Source organism: Micromys minutus (genome assembly GCF_963924665.1).
Source record: "Micromys minutus genome assembly, chromosome: 3".
Lineage (NCBI taxonomy): Eukaryota > Metazoa > Chordata > Mammalia > Rodentia > Muridae > Micromys > Micromys minutus.
In genome coordinates, this window is record NC_137972.1 from 63,751,955 (window position 1) to 63,767,015 (window position 15,061).

At 34.8% G+C, this 15,061-nt stretch overlaps 1 pseudogene across 1 annotated transcript; it reads left to right on the forward strand.

Annotated features, from left to right (window-relative positions):
* Positions 1–8,107: 8,107 nt before the first annotated feature.
* LOC308418931 (large ribosomal subunit protein uL18-like) lies at positions 8,108–8,925 on the forward strand (annotated as a pseudogene). The gene has a single exon. The product of its transcript is annotated as a large ribosomal subunit protein uL18-like (transcript).
* The last annotated feature ends 6,136 nt before the right edge of the window (positions 8,926–15,061 follow it).

Sequence of the window (15,061 nt, forward strand, 5' to 3'; positions counted from 1 at the left end):
CTACATTGTAATGGTGATTCTGTCCTTTTTTCATGTTGTAATTTAAATATTTGTATTTTATCTATGCTATACCTCTCTAAATCCATGTCAATTTAGGACTGATTTGCATGTAGCAGAAGAAAAGGGATGCTTGATAATAAACTAAGGGTCTCTTTACTCTGTTTTCTCTTCTATGTGGTCAGTAAAACACTCTATATGTCATGCTATGATGCTATTTCACAAGCTAGAACATAGAAACTGTTCAATATTTTATACGCTAGCTTAGTTTGATCTTTCTTTATAAGATCATATTCTCAATTCATCATGATTCTACTGCCCTAAGATGAAAAGCTCAGAGGAATTTTTAGGAGATAAATGTTATCTCTTTGACAATATAACTTGTATAATTGTATTAAGTGTAGGTTTACACAAACATAAATTTCTTGCATGCATCTTCCTGTTCCTTAACAGTTTTGTCTGTATTAGATTACAAACATGATTGCCTGCATTTTATCCATTACTTGCATATGATTACCTGGGTTTAAAGTAATAGTACATTAAAATCAATACTTTCTGTTATATTTTTTTCAATATATCCATGAGGCCTAACAGTCAACATAAATAAAATAAAACGAGAGAATGAAGGTCCAGACAAGTAGAAACTTAAATGAGGTAGGGTCCAAGCCAAAGTAGAAGAGGATTTTTAATAAAAGTAAAAGGTAATGATTTCAAAGTAATTCACCTTAGAGGTGATCATGTAATGACATGGAAACGTTTGCTAGTACAGTATTTGTCATTAGTTTAATAACATTTTCTCACTATGGATAAACAATTACTCTATAGAGCACAGTGGACATTGCTAATGGATGCTTTGTATATTGGGAAAATAAAGTGAAGTAAAAGAATGAAGTGAAATTACTTAATAAACACCACTCCCTATCATGGGAAGTCTGTTTGAGAGGAGAGTAACCTAAAAACTCAGAGTAGACAGATCTTCTTGGAGGCCTTCAGCATTTCTCAACTTGGACTCTCAGCTAAAATGTTTTAATTTTTCAGGAAACAGTGTACAATGGAGAATTACACAACTGCTCAAAATGCAAATACCAAATGAAAGTAATGTACCTCCAAAACCAATTTATGAATATAAAATTTCATCATAGTCCAAAGATTCAGAAGTCTTTTCAGAATGAAAATCGTCTCATTGATTCCACCTATCATTAGTCAAAGTGGCTAAGATAAAAAACTCAGGTGTGTGGACAAAACACTTGGCCCTTTTGGCACCTTGAAAAGCAGAAATCCAGGGACACAGGCCTGGTGAGACTATGATGTGAGTAACCAAAGTGCAAACAGGGCTAAGCAGAGCACGAGGAAAATGCAGTTCTCTGGTTCAGTGGAACCATACCTTTGGCATAGGCACTCGGGATTCACCCCGAAAGCCCTTGTGCACAGACCAAATGTTTGAGCCCTTTGGAACCTGGAAGAGCAGAGATCCAGGGACACAGCCCTGGTGAGACTGCACTGTGAGTAACCAAAGCACAGAAGGAGCTAGGCAGAGCACATGGAAAATGTGACCCTCTGCTTCAATGGAGCCAGAATTCTCTCATACGGACTTGGGATCCAACAGAAAAGCCCTGGCTCAAAGCCTACACACACAGAACCACTGTAAGGCACAGGCCCTTGTCAGTTGGAACCGGGGATTGCCCTGGATAGGCAGTACTTGAAGTTCAATTCTACAGACCCTCTTACACTTGGACCAGCAGGGAGTCTAACACAGGCCCAGAGAGAGCACATTGGGAGTCCTCATAGAGCAGAAAGTACTGTGCTGTCAGGAAAAAAGTGTCCCTTGTGGCCTTCAGAAAGAGCCATGTTTCTTCCAGTAGTATTCAAGACTTGTGGGCACATGGCTTAGTTACCAGAAGAACATCAAAGGAGCTCGCACATGTGAGCCCACAAAGACAGAGCTGAATTACTGCTACCAGAACTCACTCCTTGCCCACCAAAAGCCAACCATTCAGAAGGGGTTTTCTTCGTGGACACACAGGCCCACAGAGAGACATGTACCAATCAATTACAAAAAGACCAAGTATAATCACAGAAAACAAGATGGCAAGAGGAAAATGAAAGAAGATAAGCAATGGAAACCAAGACAACCTGGCTATCACAGAACGCAGCTCTCCCTCCACAGCAAGCAGTGGACTGCCAAACACTCTAGAAAAAAATAACAATAATCAGACATGAAATCATACTTCAAGATGGTGATGGAGATCTTTGAGAATAACATGAATAACTCCCTTAACATGAACGGGAGGCCAACCATAAACAAATAAAAGCTTTTAAAAAGGAAACACACAAAAAATAAAAAAATAAAAAACAAAAAAAACAAGAAAATTAGAACCAGTGAGATGAAGGAATTGAAAATGGAAATAGAAACAATAAAGAAAACACAAAAAGAGACAACTCTGGAGATGAAAAACCTAAAAAAGAAATCAAGAGTCACAGTTGTAAGCATCTCCAACAGACTACAAGAGATGGAAGAGAGAATCTTAGGAGCTGAAGACAACATTGAAAATATAGACAAAATATTTAGAGAAGATGCAAAAACCAAAAAGCCCTTTACCAAAAATGATAAGGGGATCAGGACACAATAAGAAGACCAAACCTAAGGATGATAGGAATAGAAGCGTGCAAAGAATATCAATTAAGAGGAACAGTAAATATCTTCAACAAAATTGTAGAAGAAAACTTTTCTACTCTTAAGAATGAGATGACCATGAGCATAAACGAAGCCTACAGAAACACAAATAGAGTGGACCAGAAAAGAAATTCTTTTGTACACATAATAATCAAAATGTCAAGTGTTCAAATCAAAGAAAGAGTACTAAAAGTAGTAAGGGGGAAAGTTCATGTAACACATAAATAAAGACCATTCAAAATTACACCCAACTTCTAAGCTGAGACAATTAAAGCTAGAAGATCTTGGAGAGGCATTATACAGGCAATGAGAGAAAACAAATGCCAATCAGCCTGCTATATCCAGCAAAATTCTTAATCACCTTTGATGGAGAGACCAAGATAGTGCAGGACAAAATTAAATTTACACAATATCTAAACACAAATCCAGCCCTGCAAAGAATAATAAATGAAAAACACAAGAAAAGGTGGGAAACTAAATCCTTGGGGGGAAAAAAAGAAAATGACTAAGCAAGAAAACCAAGAGAAGAAAAATACACAGACATAACATTACCTCTAAACGCAAAAAAAAAAAAAATTTAGAGGGAAATAGTAACCAATATTCCTTAACATCTGTTAACAGAAATGGCCTCAAATCCCCAATAAAAAGATGTAGGCTATGAGAGTGGATACATAAACAGAACACAGCATCTTGCTACATACAGGGAACTCATCTCAGAGACACAAAGAAAAACTATCGCAGAGAAAAAGGCTGGGAAAAACACTTCCAAGCAAACAACCTCATGAAACAAGGTGGGGTAGCCATTCTAATAGCAAACAAAGTAGATTTTCAAAGAAAAGTTATCAAGAAAAGATAAGGAAGGACAATTTTTACACATTATAAAAAAAAATTCTTAGGAGAAACTCTCAATCCATAACATATATGTACTAAATACAAGAGCCCCCATATTCATAAAAAAATAAAAACTTACTAAAGCTCAAAAAACATGTTGCACCACACACAGTAATAGTGGGAGACATTGAGACCACACTCTCATCAATGTACAGATCATGGAAGCATAAACTGAATAAGGATTCAGTGAAACTAGTAGAGGTCATGAACCAATTTGAATTAATAGACATCTACAGAACATTTCACACTAAAACAAAGGAATGAACCCGCTCCTCAGCACCTCATAGAACATTCTCCAAAAGTGAGCAGATAGTCAGGCATAAAACAAGCTTCAATAGATATAAGAAGATTGAAATACACCCATAAATACTATCAGATCACCATGGAATAAAGCTGGCCTTTATTAACAAAAAAAAAAAAAGACAACAAAAATACATATACACATGAAAGCTGAAAAAATATAAAGACTTTCTAAAATTTAATGAAAATGAAAGCACAACAGAAACAAAACTATGGGATGCAATAAAAGCAGTGCTAAAAGGAAAAATCATAGCTCTGAGTGCCCCCAAAAAGAAACTGGAGAGAGCATACACTAGCAACTTATCATCACAGTTTAAAGCTCTAGAAAAAAAAAAAAGAAGCAGATACACTCAAGTGGAGTAGACAGGAAAAAAGTAATCAAACTCAGAGAAGAAATTGACCAAATAGAAACAAAAAGAACTACTCAAAGAATCAACCAAACCATGAGCTGGTTATTTTATAAAATTAACAAGAGTGATAAATCCTTAGCCAGACTAAACAGAGGGCAAAGAGAGAGTATCCAAATTAACAAAATCAGAAATGAAAGTGAACACATAATAACTGAAACTGAGCAAATTCAAGAAATCATCAGATAGTAATACAAAAGCTTATACTCAACAAAAGTGGAAAGCCTGGAGGAAATTGATGAATTCCTAGACAGATAGCAAATAGAAAAGTTAAACCAGGACTAGGTAAACCATTTAAATAATCTTTATACCTAAAGAAATAGAAGCAGTAATCAAAAGCCTGGGACTAGATGGATTCAGTACAGATTTCTATCAGACATTTATTGATGACCTAATACGAATACTCTCCAAACTACTCCACAAAAATAAAGTCAGAAGAAACACTACTCAAATCATTCTTTGATGCCAAATAACTCTCATTCATAAACCACACAAGGACGCTACAGCAAAAGAGAACTTCAGACCAATCTGACTTATGAACATTCATGCAAAATACTCAACAAAATCCTTGCAAACCCAATTCAAGAACACATCACAATGATCACTTAGCATCATCAAGTAGGCTTTATCCATCAACGTAATCCACTATATAAACAAACTCAAAGAAAAAACCACATGTCATCCCACAAAATGCTGTGAATTCATTTGAAAAAATTCAACAGTTCTTCATGTTAAATGTCTTGGAAAGAGGAAGAATTCAAGGCCCAGACCTAAACATAATAAAAGCAATATACAACAAACTAATAGCCAATATCAAACTTAACGTTGATAAACTTGAAGCAATCCCCCTAAAATCAGAGAATAGACAAAGCTGCCCAATCTCCCCCTACCTATTCAACATAGTACTGGAATTGCTGGCTGATGCAATTGGTTAGCAAAATGAAATCAAAGGGATAAAATGGGAAAGGTAGAAATAAAAATATTACTATTTGCAGATGATAGTGTATAAAAGTGACCCCAAAAATTCCACCAAAGACTTTTTATAGCTGATAAACAACTTCAGCAAAGTGGCTAGATACAAAATTAACTCAAACAAATCAGTCGCCTTCCTCTACTCAAAGGACAATGATGCTGACCAAGATATTAGGAAAAAAATACCTTTCACAATAGTCACAAACAATATGAAATACATTATGGTTACTCTAACTAAGCAAATGAAGGAGACCTTAATGACAAGAACTTCAAATCTCTAAAGAAGGAAATTGAGGCAGATTTCAGAAGGTGGAAAAATCTCCAATGCTCATGAATTGGAAGGATCAACATTGTAAAAATGGCCATCCTACCAAAAGCAATCAACAGATTCAGTGCATCCCCCTTTAAATTGCAATCTAATTATTCATAGACTTGGGAAGAGCAAAATGCAAATCTATTTGGAATAACAAAAAACCTAGAATATCAGAATTCATCCTCAACAACAAGCAAACATCTGCGGGAATCACCATACCTGACTTTAAGCTATATTACAAGGCAATTGTGTAAAAAAGACCATTGTAGAGATAGGCACATTGAGCAATGGAACAGAATAGAAGATCCAAAAATGAATCCTCACCGATAAGGTAACTTGATATTTGATAAAGGAACTGTAAACATTCGATGGAAAAAGGAGAGCCTATTCAACAAATGGTGTTGTTTCAATTGGCACTCAGCATGGAGAAAAATGAAAATTGACCCTTTCTTTTCTTTTCTTTTTGTACAAAGCTCAAATGAAACTGGATCAAAGATCTTAACATTATGCCAGGTACACTGAAACTATTAGAAGAGAAAGTAGGGAAAACCTTAGATCACATAGGCATAGGGGGAAATTTCCTGAACAAAACACCAATGGCTCAAGCTCTAAGGTCAAAGATTAACAAATGGGACTTAATGAGATTGCAAAGTTTCTGTAAGGCTAAGGACATCGTCAAGAAAACAAAACGGCAACCAACAGAATGGGAAAAGATCTTTACCAACACCACATCAGATAGAGGCCTAATATCCAAGGTGTACAAGGAACTCAAAAAGCTAGACACCAGAGAATCAAATAACCCTATTAAAAAATGGGGTACAGAGCTAAACAAATCATTTTCAGTTGAGGAACACCGAATGGCCAAGAAACATATGATGAAGTGCTCGACATCCTTAGCCATCAGGGAAATGCAAATCAAAACAACCCTAAGATTCCACCTCACACCAGTCAGATTGGCCAAGATCCAAAACTCAGATGACAGCAGATGCCGGCGAGGCTGCGGAGAAAGAGGAACACTTCTCCACTGTTGGTGGGGTTGCAAGCTAATACAACCACTCTGGAAATCTGTCTGGCGATACCTCAGAAAATTTGATATAGTACTACCTGAAGACCCAGCTATTCCACTTCTGGGCATATACCCCAGAGACACTTTAATACACAACAAAGATATATGCACCACAATGTTCATAGCGGCTCTATTTATAATAGCCAGAAGCTGGAAGGAACCCAGATGTCCTTCAGAAGACGAATGGATACAAAAATTGTGGTACATATACACAATGGAATACTACTCAGCCACCAGAAACAATGACTTAACCAAATTCTTAAGAAAATGGCTGCATCTAGAGAAGATCATCCTGAGTGAGATAACCCAGTCACAAAGAACAGACATAATATGCAGTCACTGATAGTGGGATGCTAACCCCAGAGGCTTGCACTCCCCCAGAAACAACTCACAGACTGTATGAAGTTTAAGAAATAAAGAAAACAAAAAATATACATATATTCACAAAACAAGAAGACTTTGACTATTTCCATGTTGCGTTTTGATTTGCATGTACTTTACGCTTATTGCAACTAGTAGGTTTTCAATGCATACTGTCAAGCCCTTGAAAAAAATCAAGTACTGACTAAAAAATATATTCACATGGTTTTATGTAAAATTTATTTTAATGTCTGAAAAAACAGTACTGACAAAAATGTATAATTTTAAGCAAAAAATGTTTAAAATCTGTACATTTATCTTTGTTTTGCAAAATAAAGTGGTTTAAAAAATAAAAAAAAAAGAAACTATATGGGAAGTGGATGGTCTTAGATATACACTACAGCTAGGATGATCAGAATGAACAGGTGCCAACTCTCATTCTGAAAAAAAGTGTATAGGTTTCAAAGTTCTCTTCCCATTAAGGAAAGAATAACCACAAAACCTGAAGTGGCAGTTATAATACTATATGCTGAAGTCAGAAACATTTTTGACTAACTATGGGAGGAATAATTCCAAACAATGTAGGTCGACACAAACCAGAACAGAAAGAATGCTATAAGAACAACTCACAGACTGTATGATTTCCAAGAAATAAAGAAAACAAAAAAATATACATATATTTACAGAACAAGAAGACTTTGACTATTTCCATGTTGCGTTTTGTTTTGCATATTCTTTATGCTTATTGTAACTATTAGGTTTTCAATGCATACTGTCAAACCCTAGAAAAAAATCAAGTACTGACTAAAAAATATATTCACATGGTTTTATGTAAAAATTATTTTAATATCTGAAAAAACAGTACTGACAAAAATGTATAATTTTAAGCAAAAAATGTTTAAAATCTGTACATTTATCTTTGTTTTATAAAATAAAGTCGTTTAAAAAAATCAATTACTGACAAAAATAGTCATATATTCTAATGACAAAATACTTTTAAAAATATGTACATGTATCTCTTTTTAAAATAAAGTTGTAAGGAAAAATTGATAAATCACTGTGTTCAGTGCACAGATTTTAACATTATGTAAACTCTTGGAATTATTGAACTGCAAAGTTTTCTTTATATGTCATTGTCTCCATTTCACAGAAGGAGCAGAAAGAGATGGAAAAAAAAATACCAAGTGAGATTTAGAAGGGAGCAAGAGGGTAAAACTGACTACTATCTATGAAAATTATTGGTGATCCAGGACAAAAGTAAGTACAACACATCCAAATACAGGATGTCAGCTTATGTAACTAACAGGGATATCACATGCACTTCCAAAGCACGGTGTTAAAGTTGGCCTGATAAATTATGCTTCAGCCTATTGAGCTGGTGTGCTGCTGGCTTCCAGGCATCTGAATATATTTGACATAAACAAGCTCTGTGATGTACAAGTGGAGGTGACTGGAGGCAAATACCACGTGGGTGGCATTAACGGCCAGCCTAGTGACTTCTCTTGCTATTAGGATGCAGGTCTTGCCAGAAGTACAACTTGCTAATAAGTTTTGAGGGTCCTGAAAGGATCTGTAAATGGAGGCTTGTCTATCCCTCATAGTACCAAATGATTTCTTGGTTATGACTCTGAAAGCAAGGAGTTCCATTTAGAGGTAAATCAGAAGCACATCATGGGTCAGAATGTGGCCAACTACATGTGCTACCTGATGGAGGAAGAAGAAAATTCATGTAAGAAATAATTTTCTCAGCACATCAAGGGCAATGTAGCTCCAGAGATGGGAGATATACAGGAAAGCTCAGGCTGTTACCTGAGAGTACCCAGTCTGTGAGAAGCCCAAGAGAGAATTGAAGAAGATGAGTTGGAATTGTCCCAAAATATATATTGCCCAGAAGAAAGACAGGGTTGCTCAAAAGAATGCAAGGTTCTGCAGAGCTCAGGAATAGGCTGCTGAAAGCTAAAGCAGTTTTCTATGAAGATTTTTTATAAAGGTAATAAATATACCGATTAAGCTGAAAAAAATAAAAAACACATTTAATAGAGTTTCATTAAATTAATGAAAATAAACTACAAAATAATTCAGTGATATTTGAATGATTGATCTACCTCTCCTACATGTAATAAATGCAAATTTTACAAGATTAATCTACTGTATTTGGTCATATATTAGGAACAGGAATTTGCACAAAAATAATGGACTCTATCCAATTATAAAGGGCATGCAAATGGCACTCACTACACAAAATCAAGGAAATAGTATAGTTTGTGAATACATGTCTGTCCTCTAAAGGGAAGCATATATACTTGCGTCTCTTTGGCTATTCTCTGATTTGTAAATGTTTAAAGCCTCTACTGTAGCCTCAAATCTCCACTGTATTTTTTTTTGTTATTGTTATTTGTTTGTTTCTTTCTTTTTTTGTTTCTCCACATTGGATATTCTTTGTATTTACATTACAAATGTCATCCCTTTTTGTCCCATTCCCAAGGAAACAATGTCAAGAGACAAAGGCTCAAGCATCCAGGGATTCAAGTTTTCACTGTTTTTGAGATTCTGATATCTAATTTAACTAAAATAATTAGCCAATCTAATTTGTATTTTGAATATGAAAATAATATTGAGGAAGCAAAGAAGATTACTCTTTCCTTTTCCAAATCTTTAGATTACCTTGAATCTGACAATTAGACATCCACCATTGGTGAAAATTGTGACCCAGTCTTTCATGTAGAGTGGTCAGAAGAGAAAGTGAGTATATTATCCTTACACATGTAGCAGCATACTATTTCATATTTCCCTTCATCCTATCAGCATCTTGTCTTTCTTGGTGGGAACCTTAATCAAGGTTCCATTTATATTTGAGATGAAGAAAAGTATCATGAAGATTCAAAGGAAAACATGGTAGAATTTTGAAGCCAGGATTTGTAATTAGTCATCTTTAAGAAGTACATACTATGGTTTACATTATTGTCTGAACCACCAGAGTAACACCTTAAGCTGTTTTACACTTTTAGTCAGTTATTTAAATGCTTTATTCTGTAAATACAAATGCAAACAGAATTAGTATTACAACTAACTGAAGTTAGAAGGACATAGATTAACAAAACTAACGTAAAATGTTGTAGGGCATGTAAAGAGAACAGATTCCTCATTTATGTTCAATGGGACAAAATATCTTTTAAGCCACACTAGGAATCAGTATTTCAAGTTATCAAATATCGAAAAATAAACCTATTATATCTTTCATTTATATACTATAATAAATACAAAATAACATGTAGATAAACATCTAGAATACATATGAAAATTTTTAACAAGGGCCATCAGACAAAAATTCATAAAAAACACAGATAATTTAAATACAATATTTAGCCATATAAACACAGTACTATAAAATATGTCCTGCAACTATATGTCAGGAGTAAATGTAAAAATGGGTAAAACAGATAGCAAGTCTCAGAGAATGGAAAGTTTTCTGGAAGATGTGTTTTAGGAGTGCCATGAAATGTACTCACTAAGTATCACCAGCATGATTTCAGAACATGTAATTTATAAGAAACAGGGTAAATTGAACCTTGGAATACCAAATAGCCTCAATTCCCTGTAACATATTTGAAGAGACTAATGAATGTTAAGAGAATAAGATGTAGTTTTTCAAATAGAATGTAATACAAATTTGTTATCCTGTACCATAATATGTAGCCCTAATTACACATTTATGTAACAATATATGGAATAAAAGGGTCAAATTTATGTTTTTAAGAAGAAGCATATATATATATATATATATATATATATATATATATATATATATATATATATATGCATGTAGCGATATTTAAAAAAATAGATCATGTATTTTAAGACAAATAAGAAATGTTTTTGAGAGGAATTACAGGAGAATAGAAAAGAGGAAATTTAAATAATATTACATTTCAAATATTAAAAATTAAAAATTAAAAACACAATTCTACTAAATAGACATAGAAACAATGCTTACCTCTTCACTTAACATTCCAAGAAGTCAAGATCATTGACTTTTGACCAGTTTCTCTCTTTGAAACTAAGGAGTATTGTTGAGCTAAATTACCAAGTGATAGGTTAGGTATGTTTGCTCTGATGCAAAGGCTTCAAAGCAATGTGTTTCTACATGGGAAATGTTTGATATCTCATATCTCTATTGTTAGTGATATCTTCTTCTATGATTCTTAAGTATATATATTCCACCATGCTCCAGACATCATAATATCATACAGTAGGTTGTATGGTACTCAAGTGGGAGGTCATTTGATGTTCTCTGTCATTTCAAGAGTGGATGTAAACACTAAAAATCCTAGGTAGGATATCTATTTCTTGGGTTGTAATGTTTCTTTTTCTTTTTTTCAGTATAACCTTTATTTATTTATTTATTTATTTATTTATTTATTTATTTATTTATTTTGGACTTCAAAGATAAAAACGTGCAACACCTTTGTCAGTTTATGGAGCACTTTTATATTTAATGCCTTCTTCCATAGGAAACTCAAATATTTGAAAAGTGTTATGACAGCATGTGGTAATTCTTCACCTCCAGCAGGTTGATATACAGTGAATCAAAATTTTAGTAGCTTAATTTCTAAAGGAGGCTGATAAATATTCTTAATTATTTTTCCATCTATGAAATACAGGTGCAGAAATGAAGAAACTTAAGAAATTTCATGGACTGTTGATAGACATGATATATTGTAATATGATAGTAATTGCAAATGTAAGGGAGTACTTTACCTTCTACTATATTTAAACCACCGGTAAGTAGCGTTTATTCTATATAAACCATGAGTCCTTGGTCAGAAATATTTGTCTTTCTGTGGCGCACAAAGGTGCTGGGGGATCAACTCAGTTGTGTTTAGTTGAAACCCCACAAATGATTATGAAAGTAATCATGAAATGGTAGGTGCCTTTTGAACTCCTGGATTTGGGAACCCACTCTGGCTTAATGCTACTACAATTGTCCAGCCATACAATGCTCTAGCCAAGCCCTAAGTCCTGCCTATATAGGAGAAGATGACACAGACTCTAGCCAGATCAGTCACTCCCTAAATCCCTCCCCTGCACACAGACATAGTCCCTGGACACAAATTTCTGGCCTATCTCAGAGGCAAAATAATGGGAAGCAAGTGGTTAGATCCAGAGCTTTGTAAAAGGACACAACAAAAGAGAGAAGGATGAGGAAAATAAAGCACAAATGTTGAGATCTCCTCCTTCTCTGCTCCTGTTGTCTCCAGTGAACGCTCTATTCAGGAGCCCTACAGCTGCTGTGCTTGCCTCTGAGAGCCAGGCCAGGTTTATTCTCAGCAACCCAATGAGCATTAGCCAGCTAGAGTTCATAGGCCTTGACTGGACATCAGCACCCAGCTGGGATTTGTTCCTAGCCTTCCCAGCTTGAGGTGCTGTGTGCCAGCATGAAAGCATCAGAAGCTTCATTCCCTCAGACCAGCTGTGTGAAACTGCACTCCCTAAGACGGGCTGTGTGGGACTGAGCATGCTCTCACATAATTGCACTTGGTGACCTATCTTGACTAACACTTCTATTGATAAGCATTAAAATTCTCTTCTGAGTAGTATTTTGCAGCTTAATTTTCCCTAACATGCTTAACCCCTACTGTAACTATATGAACTAGTGCTAACAGACTAAATATTTGAACTCAGTCACAGTTTTATTTCTCTACATGTCACACACAAAACAATCAACCATTTTAGCAATAGCAAATTTATCCAATCCTAAGAAATAACCATCAAGTTTGACAATAGGCCAGCACTTCTGTGAGAAAATGTTACTGAGGAGGTAAATTATTTCTGGATTTGATGTTTACAATTTACAATGTTAGGGCCACACATGTAAATTTATACTTTGTATATCTTGTACCATATACAGAGAAAAGTTTGTTTTTTTCAAACATTTTGGTCAGTGTTATTTGTATCTTACTCAATGATAAATAATATCTCATTTATTCTTCAACAAGCACATTCTATTAGCCATTTTTGAATCATTTTCTCATGATATATTCCAAGTTTCATGAGTGTGACTTAACTGAGTCAACAGATATGCAAATACACAAAGACTAACATTATCTTCTTTATAGGAAACTAGAAAATTTATACAAATGATAAAATACATGAGGCAAATTCCTGAACTACATTTCTATAATTAAGAGTACAATGGCAATGATGATAAACATGGTGAAATATTATTATAGCTCATTGTCCTGTGTGAAGATCAGTCCCAGAGTGTTCACAATTGAAAATACACTAACATCAAATATAAACCAGGTAAAACACAGCGATAATGAATTATATCTTGTACACATCAATTTTGAATAAACCAGGATGGGAAGCATATAAGGCAACTACTGGCTTAGTTTAAAAAACTACTCAATGATGTTTCCTGGCCCATTCCACTTTCATTACATAGAACATTTCTCCTTTATTTGCAACAAAAATTACTACATTGATGGACCTGGATCCTGCTGCTCTACAAATTTTAATAATACAGTTGTATGTTTTAGGTACCTTCCATTTCAACCAACCTATAGCCTGGTCTCTATAGTTTTCCAAAATTAAGATAAGAAGTCATTCTGTCCTTTTGGAGACATTGTACTTACCAATGCCAGCAAGACATGCCATGGCTCTGTCTGACTTGCAGCCACATTTTGCGTGTCCTTCTTCTGGAATTTCATATGGTCTGTGAATTATATCTTGGGTATTCCAAGGTTTTGAGCTGAAATCCACCTGTCAGTGAGTGCATACCATGTGTTTTCTTTTGTGACTGAGTTATCTCACTGAGAATAATTTCTAGTTGAGCCATGTGCCTAAGAATTTTATGACACTATTGTGTTTAATAGCTGAGTAGTACTCCATTGTGTAAATGTACAAGATTTCTGTCTCAATTCTTTTGTTAATGGAAATCTGGGTTCATCCCCATAGGAAGAACAACAATATCAAACAACCAGACACATGGAAAGAACCATGGCTCTGGCTGCATATGTAGCATTGTCTGGCGTCAATAGAAGGAAAAGCCACTTGACCTGGGGATGCTCATTTTTCCAGTGTAGAAAAATACTAGGCTGGTCACGTAGGGGTAAGAGGGTTGGAGAAGAATCATCTTCATAGAAGGAGGGGGATGGGAGAGGAAAGTGTGAGAATGGGTGAGCAGCAGGAGAGGTGATAACATTTAAATGTATTTACATAAAATATCCAATAAATATAAGAGGAAATTATCTGCCAATTAATATCCACATTTGAAGTTATATTTTTCTACATAAGTTTGAATAAAATTAGTTATATCAAGTAGAATATGAACACAAAGCAGTCAGAGAGGGTGAAGATGAAATAAAAAAATCTAAAAAATACTGTTGAGGGAATCTAACAATTGGAAAGAGGTGATAATCTCAAGAACCATCAGGACAGAATGATCTATGACTTGACATGTAGAAACTTGTAATGAAATTATGTTTCATTAGGATAATATGATTTACCATATGAGTAGAAGATCTACCTAAACAGATGAGACACTATGTAATATTGTAGCTGCTATAAAAATTAGAAAATAGAGTGAAGACCAAGAGAGAAGTAAGACAACATACCATAAAAAAGCTTATTCATGAGAAACAAGGATTTAGGGTAATCACGCTAGGTGTTCTGAACAGTGAAGATCAACAATAGATTCAAAGTGTTTAACTTGTTTTATTCTCCTAACACTGTCTTATTGAGTGCATCTTTTCAAGTCTATTCAATATAGTTTTAGAAATTTTACCAATAAGTTAATACTAGCCAAAAAATGTTTGGAATATATAAGAAAAACCCCACAGACCACATGAAAACAAAAATGAAGAAAGAACACAGTGTGGATGCTTAAGTCCTATTCAGAAGGAAGAATAAAATAATCATGCTAGATAGAGAGAGAAAGGTTTCTGGGAGAGACAAAGTAGGGAGTTAATGAGGGCAGGATCAGATGTGGAAAAAGACAGGGGAGATGCACAAAATGTAAGGAAACTGCACAGGGGTACATAGAAGTGGATGATGGGGAACTGGGGTAGCCTCTAGAATGT